General features: G+C 38.6%; 1 long non-coding RNA gene across 1 annotated transcript; it reads right to left on the minus strand.

Moving 5' to 3' along the window:
* Positions 1 to 1042: 1042 nt before the first annotated feature.
* On the minus strand, positions 1043 to 9394 carry LOC106576128 (uncharacterized). Its single transcript, XR_014381169.1, has 3 exons — positions 9311 to 9394; positions 2094 to 2456; positions 1043 to 1930 (listed from the first exon to the last, which is right to left on the minus strand). It is a non-coding gene; the product is annotated as an uncharacterized LOC106576128 (long non-coding RNA).
* Between the last annotated feature and the right edge of the window lie 2657 nt (positions 9395 to 12051).

A 12051-nucleotide genomic window follows, 5' to 3' on the forward strand; every position in this document is an offset into this window, starting at 1 on the left:
CCTTTGTTTGCAATCCCAAGGGTCCCATCTACACAATGAGCGGTCATTTTTTTAGATTAAGTCCTTCTTTATATCCAAAAATTGTCCGTTTAGTTGGCGCCAATGATCTCAGTAATCCACTCGTTCAACATGCATACAAACGAATCCAAAAAGTTACAGGTAAAGTTCGTCCAAACAAGTCAAACAATGTTTCTAATTTATCCTCGGGTACTCTAATATCTAAATAAATGATAATATTTAAGACAGAGAATAGTATGTTCAATAGGGAAGATAAGTAACGAAGAGCGTGCACTTCATTCACGCGCCAACAAGACCACTTTTCTAATGAGAAACACCTTGTAGTTTTTTCAACTACTTGCTCATTTTTCAAAAAAGCCTGAAACCCTTTCCAAAGACTGTTGACATCTAGTGGAAGCCATAGGAACTGCAATCTGGGTCCTATCTATTTGTATTTCCCATAGGCTAGCACTGAAATGGCCTGTGACCTCAAAAAAATTATAATTCCGGATGGATTTTCCTTGTGTTTTCACCTGCCATATCAGTTCTGTTATACTCACAGACATTATTGTAACAGTTTTAGAAACTTCAGAGTGTTTTATATCCAATACTACCAAGTATATGCACATCCTAGCTTCTGGGCCTGAGTAACAGGCAGTTTTGTTTGGGCACGTCAGTCATCCGAAATTCAAATAAAAAAACAGTCTCTAAAACAGGTAGGCTACTATCAATATAGAGTAACAACCTTTCATTCAAATAAGAAGCAGTTTGACTATGTTCCTCTTTGACAACTTAGAAAAAAGAAACGCACACCTATAAAGGCGAGGTGCTGGCTAGCGGAGTAGAAAACTAGAAAATAAGGGAAAGCCGCACACTCTAAAAGCTCAGATGCAAAAATTGAATAACCAACGTTTCGACAGCACAGCTGTCTTCATCAGGGTATCATCACAAACACTGCGAGATGAGTAATTTATATAGTGTCAAGAGACACACAGGTGTTTGTAATCATGGCCAAGTGTGGCCTAATATCATTGGTTAACTCAAATATTAAAAAAAAAATGGCATACAAAGAACATACAAAAAAAAAACATTTGATTTCGTCTCTGCGTTATATTGGCATCGAACATGTCACCCTCCCGAGGAGAGGGGGTGACCTTGATCATTTATTGTTAAAATGAGAGGCTGCCTGGATCTTTAATTTAAAGACCCTTGCTCCCTTCGGTCTCAACATAGACTTTGATCTGAAGCCATTCTTGTGATTATTGTGATTTTGCCATTGTAATTGTTTGTTAGATACATTTTAGACTACAAATGCTATGATCGTATGGTATCCATTTGTTTGTCTTTTTGTATGTTCTTTGTATGCCATTTTTTTTTAAATATTTGAGTTAACCAATGATATTAGGCCACACTTGGCCATGATTACAAACACCTGTGTGTCTCTTGACACTATATACATGACTCATCTCGCAGTGTTTGTGATGATACCCTGATGAAGACAGCTTTGCTGTCGAAACGTTGGTTATTACATTTTTGCATCTGAGCTCTTAGAGTGTGCGGCTTTCCCTTACCCTCTTTGACAACTTACCTTCAGAGCAGATTGTACATTCTTCAGAACCTCCATTTCCCACTGTGAGTATACCTTTTTGAGGCTGGTCAAGAACAGCGTGATTCTGTCCTGCTTGAGGATAGGAATATGGAACGTACTCTGTGGACCAGTTTCTGTAGGCAGATCTCCCTCCATCAGACCACTCCCAGTCATCATACAGCAGGCCGATCCAGTAAGGAGTGGTGCTGTTCATCCCTTCGTTCTTCACTTCCTCCTTCTGTCCCTCATTCCCGATGCTGACCAGGTCAGTGTAGTTCTCTCTGCAGTAACTCTGAGCCTTATACCAGGTCATGTTCTGTTCAATCAGGAAGTAATCACCAGACCCTGCACACAGAGAATGGACTAACATTTTACTCTACTCAACTTAGTTTGATATAAAATAATTATATCTTGATATTGTTGAAGAAATATATTAATATGAATTGGATGTTGGTGAGGCGCAAGGAAACACGAAATCTGATGTGTTTTGTAGTATGGAATGTTTTACCTTTTCTGTAACACATAAAGTATTTCTGCTCTGTACATTTCTCCCATGTTGTATTATCTTTGAGTATGGCTGAACACATTGGCTCTGTGCACGGGCTTGGAAGTGGTGACCATGTAGTGTCATTAACAATGTCTCCATTGGACCACTTCAGACTGTGCTCTTTGCGATGGAGACCTATCCAGGCTTTAGTGTTGCAATGAGATCCCTTTAACTGTATTAGATGCTCAGATTCCTCCCGATTGTACAAAGTGATGAGGTCAGTATAGTTCTTCCGGCAGACGTCCTGTGCTTCTGTCCAATTTAAACTCCTTTCAATGAGATGGAACTGTTTGAGGCGGCTGAGTGAGACTGTGCAGCAGACAACTGAGGACAAAAACAATTTGATTAAGTTCAACATTAGCATGCACATGACCAACAAAATAAGGCGGTTTTCGTAACACTTAATTAAGGGGTCCTTATTATGGTGTAATTACACTCACACCTATTGTAGTTAACTGTATTATCTCATAGTTACAGTGTAATAACAACATGTGACTAGTAGTAATTGTGGTATGTATTTACAAAGTTGTAACAATGAATGGTTGTTACTATGCTTGTTACAAATGGGCAGGTTTTCACTAAATTAACCTACTTAGTGTTTAATTTGTTCTCAGAGGCATAAAGTAACAACTGTCACAAAGGTTTTGACCCCTCGTGGATGAGCTGGGTGTCTGAGAGATTGTATCCTATGCTCAATAGGCTCTAATTACGTACCCTTGAATGTCCACTTTTCAAGCTATATCTCCACTCCATGTTGTTGCTAGCACTTGCCCCCAAAATAAAGTGTACCATCTGGGTAATTTCACAATAAGGTACAGAAATAAAGTGAAACTTCCAGAAACATTATAATGAGGGTCAGGTTGTCAGGATGGGTAATGTATTATATATGTACACATTGATTACAATTACCCCTCAAAATACACTTCATTTTAACTAGCTAAATCCTGTGTAATACCTAGTAATTACATTGTACTTAGGCAAACATTACATGTACTATGGTTTAAAAGAAGAAACAAAACACTATCTTTGTGAATTTAGTGGAAACCTGCCCATTTGTAACAAGCATGATAACAAGCATTCATTGTTACACCTTTGTAATTATAGATCACAGCACTTAATACCATTTACATGTTGTTATTACAGTGTAACTATCAGTTGTTACAGTTAACTGCAATGCTTGTTAGAGTGTAATTACACATGTAATTACACTGTAATAAGGACAGCTTAAAATGAAGTGTTACCGAGGTTTGTTTCATGGTTTGTGATGTCATACATGTAGCTATAGAGTATGTTTTTATTGATGGGGTTAACGAAATTTCTTCTTTCTGTAAAATCGTTGTCTGGTTTATATCTCGAAAAGCAGGTATGTTCACTGTGAACAATCAGTGTTACAACAATGTATCAGCCAAAATAGAAGACCAGCAAACAATCAGGCGCAAGAGGAGTTGCTCATTTCTGTGTTAGATACACTGTAAAGTGGTTAACATGAATTTAGAGGCAGGCCAGGGCAAGTAAACTGCTGTATTTACTCTGAACAAAGCTATAAACGCAACATGTAAAATGTTGGTCCAATGTTTCATGAGCTGAGATAAAAAAATACCAGAAATGTTCCATACGCTAAAACCTCTTGACGCACGCCCAGGATAGGGGGCGCTACAGCGATTTTTGAAAAAAATATGTGCCCATTTTAAACGGCCTCCTACTCAAACTCAGAAGCTAGGATATGCATATAATTAATATATGTGGATAGAAAACACCCTAAAGTTTCTAAAACTGTTTGAATGGTGTCTGTGAGTATAACAGAACTCATATGGCAGTCAAAACCCCGAGACAGATCGTAACAGGATGTGGAATTCTGAATTGCGGACTCAACTTCATCACTTTGCCTATAAATCACACCGTGAGCTATGGTTCATTGAGCACTTCCTATTGCTTCCACTAGATGTCCCCAGTCTTTACAAAGTGGTTTGAGTCTTCTATTGTGAAAACTGACAGAATGACAGGCTGTTGATCTTGGTCACATGGGGAGGGCCATCACCATTATGACGCTGGCGCCCCTGGCTACCCTCCCCTTTCGAAACGTTTTGAAAGACAATGCAACCGTCCCCCTTGAATATTATTGGAGCTCTGGTTGAAAGAGGCCCTAAAGATTTATGTTATACAACATTTGACATGTTTGAACAAACTTAAATATTTTTTTTTTGCATTTTGGTGACAGAGAAGTCCCGCGGACGACGGTACATTTGGTGCAGCCTTCAGAACGCGCTAACAACAAGAAGCTATTGGGACATAAATTATTAACTTTTTCGAACGAAAATACATTTGTTGTGGACCTGGGATTCCTGGAAGTGCCATCTGATGAAGATAATCAAAGGTAAGGGAATATTTACAATAGTATACAAGAGTAGATTTGATATGCGATTGTTCCAAGATGGTGCTGACCTGTAACGGTAGCCTACTTTTAGTATCGCATCCCCTTTTATCGCAAAGTGTGATTACCCAGTAAAGTTATTTTTAAATCTGGCATTGCGGGTGCTTTCACGAGATGTTAATCTATAATTCTTAGAATGACAATATTACATTTTTAAAATGTTTTCGAATAGTAATTTAGTAAAGTGTAGCGCTGTTTCACCGGATGCATTTGAGGGAAAATAGTTAGTCAACGTCACGCGCCGATGTAAAATGCTGTTTTTATATATAAATATGAACTTTATCGAACAAAAGAATGCATGTATTGTGTAACATGATGTCCTAGGAGTGTCATCTGATGAATATTGTCAAAGGTTAGTGCTGCATTTAGCAGTTTTTTGGTTATTTGTGATGCATGTGGTTGGTCGGAAAATGGCTATGTGAATACTTTGACGATATACTCCTCTAACATTATCTAATGTTTTGCTTTTTCTGTAAAGCCTTTTTGAAATCGGATAACGTGGTTCGATTCAGGAGAGGTGTATTTATAAAACGATATAAAATAGTCCTATATTTGAAAAAAAAAAGATGACATTTTTCTATTGTTCAGTAATGAACATGGTGAAATGATTTTACGCTGGATGTTGATCCCGCATGCGGGACGGGTGCTTCAACAGGTTTTAACACAAGAAATGTACATAACAATAACGAGACTATATACAGGGGGTACTGGTACCGAGTCAATGTGTGGGGGTACAGGTTCATTTGTAAAGTGACTATGCATAGATAATAAACAGCGAGTAGCAGCAGTGTAAAAACAAAGGAGGGGTGGGGGGTCAACTTAAATAGTCCAGATGGCCATTTGATTAACTGTTCATCAGCCGTATAGCTTGGGGTTAGAAGCTGTTAAGGAGCCTTTTGGTCCTGGACTTAGCGCTCTGTTACCGCTTGCTGTGCGGTAGCAGAAAGAACAGTCTAGGAATTGGGTGACTGGAGTCTTTGAAAAAATCTTGGGTTTTCCTCTGACACTGCTTAGTATATAGGCCCTGGATGTCAGGAACCTTGGCCCTAGTGATGTACTGGGCCATACACACTACCCTCTGAGATATATACAGCCTGTATTATACAGTACACATTTCAATTCTTCTGTAGTGGAAAATGAGTGAATGTGACACTCTCAAATTGCAATTTGCTGGCTCCGAGGCCCAGCTTGAGGATTCATGACATTGTTTGCATGGATGGCTATACTGTATATATATCTCACAGGAGAGAGTCACATCTTTGTCGTGGCAATCTTTAGGAAGAGACGTTCCCACAGATGTCCTGGGGTCACTGACAGAAGGAGAGGTGTGAAGAGGTGTGGTCATTTCAAATAAGGAGCAAATATGGGGTGCACTCCTATCATTTAAATTGTGTTGATTAGATTAGAATCTGGGTGTGTTGTTCCTGTCTATTGTTTTTCCTAACAAAGTGCAAAGACATTTTAATTTAGGTTGGGGGTGAGTTGCTGCTTCAATTTGGCTAAAAGGGCAATGAGTTCGCTCATATTTTGAGAACTTGTTAGCAAGCTCCTGTAATGGGCGTCGTATAGAGGGGACCAAGGCGCGGCGTGTTGATTGCTTATGATTATTCTTTAACCTGTCTGGGATAGGGGGAAGTATTTTCACGGCCGGATAAAAAACGTACCCGATTTAATCTGGTTACCACTCCTACCCAGTAACTAGAATATGCATATACTTATTAGATATGGATAGAAAACACCCTAAAGTTTCTAAAACTGTCTGAATGGTGTCTGTGAGTATAACAGAACTCATTTGGCAGGCAAAAAACTGACAAGGTTTCATGCAGGAAGTGGCCTGTCTGACAAGGTGTCGTTCTTCTTGTCTCTGTTTATTGAAGAGTGAGGATCTTAGCTGTCCCGTGACACTTCCTATGGCTGCCATAGGCTCTCAGAAGGCGGTAAAAAGCTGAATCGTGGCTTTGCAGGCTCTGGCTGAAAAAAAGTATCGTGTTTGGGTAGTGGCTGGTTACAGTACTGTGAGACTCAGGCTCGTGCCCGCGTTGACCGAAAGCTTTGTTTACTTTCCTCTGTTTAGCTAAATGGACGTTCCCGGTCGGAATATTATCGCTTTTTTACGAGAAAAATGGCATAAAAATGGATTTAAACAGCGGTTGACATGCTTCGAAGTACGGTAATGGAAAATTTTGATTTTTTTTGTCACGAATTGCGCCATGCACGCGACCCTGATTTACCATTTCAGATAGTGTCTGGGACGCACGAACAAAACGCCGCTATTCGGATATAACGATGGATTATTTTGGACCAAACCAACATTTGTTATTGAAGTAGCAGTCCTGGGAGTGCATTCTGACGAAGACAACAAAAGGTAATCAAACTTTTATAATAGTAAATATGATATTGGTGAGTGCTAAACTTGCCGGGTGTCTAAATAGCTAGCCCGTGATGCCTGGGCTATGTACGTAGAATATTGCAAAATGTGCTTTCACCAAAAAGCTATTTTAAAATCGGACATATCGAGTGCATAGAGGAGTTCTGTTTCTATAATTCTTAAAATAATTGTTATGCTTTTTGTGAACGTTTATCATGAGTAATTTAGTAAATTGTTAGCGAATTCCCCGGAAGTTTGCGGGGAATTTGCTAGTTCTGAACGTCACATGCTAATGTAAAAAGCTGTTTTTTGATATAAATATGAACTTGATTGAACAAAACATGCATGTATTGTATAACATAATGTCCTAGGGTTGTCATCTGATGAAGATCATCAAAGGTTAGTGCTGCATTTAGCTGTCTTCTGGGTTTTTGTGACATTATATGCTAGCTTGAAAAATGGGTGTCTGATTATTTCTGGCTTGGTACTCTGCTGACATAATCTAATGTTTTGCTTTCGTTGTAAAGCCTTTTTGAAATCGGACAGTGTGGTTAGATTTAACGAGAGTCTTGTCTTTAAATAGCTGTAAAATAGTCATATGTTTGAGAAATTGAAGTAATAGCATTTCAAAGGTTTTGAAAATCGCGCCACAGGATTCAACTGGCTGTTACGTAGGTGGGACGAATTCGTCCCGCCTAGCCCAGAGAGGTTAATGAAAACTAAACACTTTTACAAAGAAACAAAACGACAGCAAACAGTTCCGTCAGGCAACAGACAACTATACGGAAAACAACTACCCACAAAACACAAAAGAAAAAAACCCAACTTAAATATGATCTCCAATTAGAGACAACGCAAACCAGCTGCCTCTAATTGGAGATCATCCCAAAACTCCAATATAGAAATAGAAAAACAAGAACTAAACATAGAATGCCCACCCATATCACACCCTGACCTAACTAAACAGTGAAAAAACAGCTCTCTTAGGTCAGAGTGTGACAGCTCAGTGTGTATGAAACGTATACAGTTTTTCTCTTAGAGATTATTCTGAACTGAGACACATGTAACCACTGTAATGGAATTTTAATGTTTGTGCTTTTCTTATAACTAATTTCTGTGTTCTATATGTGTGCTGTTCTATAAACCAATTTCTGTGTTCATGCAATTGGTTGACTGAACATATCCTCACTATCAATAACGACAATTTGGCAGTACGCCCATACCTTGTTTTGAGAACGAACTAAAGGTATCTCAGTTTCAAGGTCTCAGCTTAGAGAGAAGAAGCCTCATGAGGTATTGGTCTGTCACATATTATGAACCAGTATTGATCAGTCACATGAATGAAACAAAATGGTAATGATTAAGTATTTATGCTAAATCATGCTGTTATAACTTGTCTGTGAATAGCTGTATATAAGATAACTGCTGGGACTGCCCAGGCAGAGCTCCTGATTGACATGTGTACTATGGTGCATTGAGTTGGTTGGAACCTCTCCAGCACGCTGACAATAAACAATGATTCATTTAAGATTGACTTTGAGTGTCCCTGTGTAAGAATTTCCACAACACCACATTAAGTCTTATTTAGTTGTTAGTCAATAACGCTGTGTCTTCTGTAATTTATCATGTATTTCATGTACACTGTAATTGTTTGAGTGTCAATTCTGTTGTGACTAATACATTGGACTAGTTGAATGGAGTAAATGCATTTCACATTTTACAGAGTAATTATTTGAATGACTGTACGTTCATCATTTAGTAGGTCTAATGGTAGTTGTTATTTACACTACACACATAGCATATGCTTGGGTTCCTTCTTAACATCCCTGATCTACTTGCCTCAATAAATTAATGCTAGGACATTGGTTGCCAAGATTAGCTATCTGTATCTGGTCTTATATCGTTATAGTCAAACTGAGTGGTGATGCAAGGCTCGCTACCTTGACTAGATCCTGAAGAGACGCACAGGGCCTGTTGCTTTTATTCACTTAATAATAAAGTCAGATGAATCATTTCTAAATAATGGTAGATTCACAGTATTTTACTGCAATTAAAAGGGATTGGTGCAAGCAGATTGGCTGCACTTTACAGTAAACTTTACATTAATGTACTGCTCAACCAAAGTTTGTTTGGAATTTACAGAAACATACTGTGCTTCTTTTTTTTTACAGTAATTTACAGGTAATAGGCTGCCTGTAAGTTACAGTGAAAACAGTGTACCACTCAAAATACAGCAATTTTCACAAAATGCACCATCATTTACAGTATGCTGCAAAAAAGCATTTCATAGTTTTTTTAAAACTTTCTTGTAATACCTAAAATTACCATGTGAATTTGAGTTTTCCGTAACAGTGTAGAGTAGGTTGACTGAATACTTACCGGCTGAGAGTAGGAGCAGGAGAGGTGTCATGTCTATGGTGACAGCAGGGTCAGGAGAGACAGCGGAGAAGTGATAGGATGCTGTCATGTATGAGGATATGTGTAAAATGTATGAGTTTAAGTTTTCACACTTTGACCATTAGTATTTTCAATCAAGAAATCAAGATCAGAACACTGTAACACAATGAAAGTTCCAAATTCCAATTCCCCAAAATCTCCTTCTCCATTTTGTCAACAGAACAATTATATTAGAGCAATACTACAATGGGTCAAACAAATTCCAAATCTAGCTGTATCTAGAAAACTGACTATAGTGTTGCATGAGTTACATACATTTAGTAACCTCACAAACTGTTACAGTGTTATCATCATCTCAGATAAATTGTTGTTATGTCTCTCTTACCTGCTGAGGGCTGTGTAGAGTATGATACGGTCTTGTCTCTGTAAAGTATGACTGTCTCTGGCCTGTGTAGAATGAAGGTGTCTAGTGGAAACTCAGGTATTTATACATTTGAAATAGTATTCTTGTTTTGCCTACCTATAAACATATTAAAAATACAATTCCTGGAGAGAGGGATGACACATGTTTTACATGAGCAAAACATTGGGACTATGTTAGGCAAAACAGTTGGTAACCACAGATGGACCACAGCCTTCCTTAACCCCCACCTCTCAATGAGACAGAAGTTCAGTAGTGTATCTGTAGATGTAGGATTTTAATTTGAGCCAGTTTAAAATAATCCTGCAGCAACAGGAAATGTGAATTATTATGTGAATGAATGGATATTTGTAGGGGTTGATATATTTGTTGCAAGGGAAAATTTTTATTTGAAATTTTAAAGTGGATATTACAAACTTCAGAAGCCTTTTTAATCCTCAAATACACTTCAAGTTGAACCTTTCCTGCATTGAAGGGAAGTTCTCCTACAACAAGGTTCAGTCAAATTAAGACCCTACATTTGTAATATAGAAAATGAGTTTAGCCTCATACACACCCATGTCATACAATGGATGTACAACACATTTGACAGAATGGTTGTGATACAACTGAGAGTTTGTCTGTGTAGCAGTGTGATGTTGTTTCCCTAATGTTGTTTGTCTGTGTAGCAGTGTGATGTTGTTTCCCTATTTCCATTTGATAATAATAATAATACTTCAGTGTGTTTTTTTTATTTAATTACAGCTGCATAGCTAATGTTATTTTTTGGTGTACAAACACTTTTTCATATCTATATTGTACATACACGTGATTGTAAAAGTTGTGTATATTTTGGTTTGGTCCATCGTGGGTTATCTGTATTTTCCTTGTTGTTCTCTTTAGTCTGACCTTCCGCTAGAGAGGTATGTTGTCCTTGGTTCCTCAATTGTTCAATATAAAACTGTGGTAATGTTACACAATGTGCTGTTATGCAACCATAAGTTTTGTTACAATGTGGACAATATAAAGATTTATGTTAACATGTTTCACCGAGCTCGCTAACTAGGGTACCTATTGTAACTTGTGGGTACCTGGGACAGTGTTTGAGTTTCCATGTGCTCGCACAGGTGCCTGAGAGCTGTGACTGCGCCAAAGGCTAACATATTGTGCGTTGTCTCTTCGTGCGCAGGTATGTCTGTCATTTTGTAGGAATTATGTTGTATATCATTTTACTTGTATTGTGCTGTTGTGCACTGAATGTGTGCATGCAGCACTAGTTTAATTCTTTTTGGTGCTCTTTTGCCTGACCTTCAGCTAGCGATTTGCCTGAGAGCTGTGACTGCATCAAGGGCTAACATATTGTGCGTTGTCTCTTCGTGTGCAGGGCAAATAAAGATCCAACAAGCAGACCTCCAGTTGTGGCAGTGTCCTCATTAAAGTACACAAAGCAGAACGAACCACGCTACACAAACATTGTGCGATGTCTCTGCGAATGTTGTGTAAATATCTTTGTGCAGACAATCTGTTGGATCAAAACAGTTATGGCAAATGTCTTGTACATCAGTTGTACAAACTGAGTGTGTATGTGGTCAGAGATGGGTACCAGAAACTATTTTGAATAAACTATCTACTAACTAGGTACATTGAATATATTGCTGTGTGGTTTCATTTTCAAATCAAATCAAAATCAAAATGTATTGGTCACATACACATGGTTAGCAGATGTTAATGCGAGTGTAGCGAAATGCTTGTGTTTCTAGTTCCGACAGTGCAGTAATATCTAACAAGTAATCTAACAATTCCCCAACAACTACCTAACACACACATATCTAAAGGGATGGAATAAGAATAGGTACATATAAATATATGGATGAGCGATGGCCGAGCGGCATAGGCAAGGTGCGATAGATGGTATAAGGTACAGTATATACATATGAGATGAGTAATGTAAGCTATGTTAACATTATTAAAGAGGCATTGTTTAAAGTGACCAGTGACATGAGTCTCTATGTAGGCAGCAGCCTCTCTGAGTTAATGATTGCTGTTTAGCAGTCTGATGGCCTTGAGATAGAAGCTTTTTTTCAGTCTCTCAGTCCCAGCTTTGATGCACCTGTACTGACCTCATCTTCTGGATGGTAGTGGGGTGAACAGGCAGTTGCTCAGGTGGTTGTTGTCCGTGATGATCTTTTTGGCCTTCCTGTGATATCGGGTGCTGTAGGTGTCTTGGAGGGCAGGTAGTTTGCCCCTGGTGATGCATTGTGCAGACCGCACCACCCTCTGGAGACCATAGCGGTTGAGGGCGGTGCAGTTGCCGTACCAAGCG

This window comes from Salmo salar, chromosome 17 (genome assembly GCF_965601325.2).
Source record: "Salmo salar chromosome 17, fSalSal1, whole genome shotgun sequence".
NCBI classification, from domain to species: domain Eukaryota; kingdom Metazoa; phylum Chordata; class Actinopteri; order Salmoniformes; family Salmonidae; genus Salmo; species Salmo salar.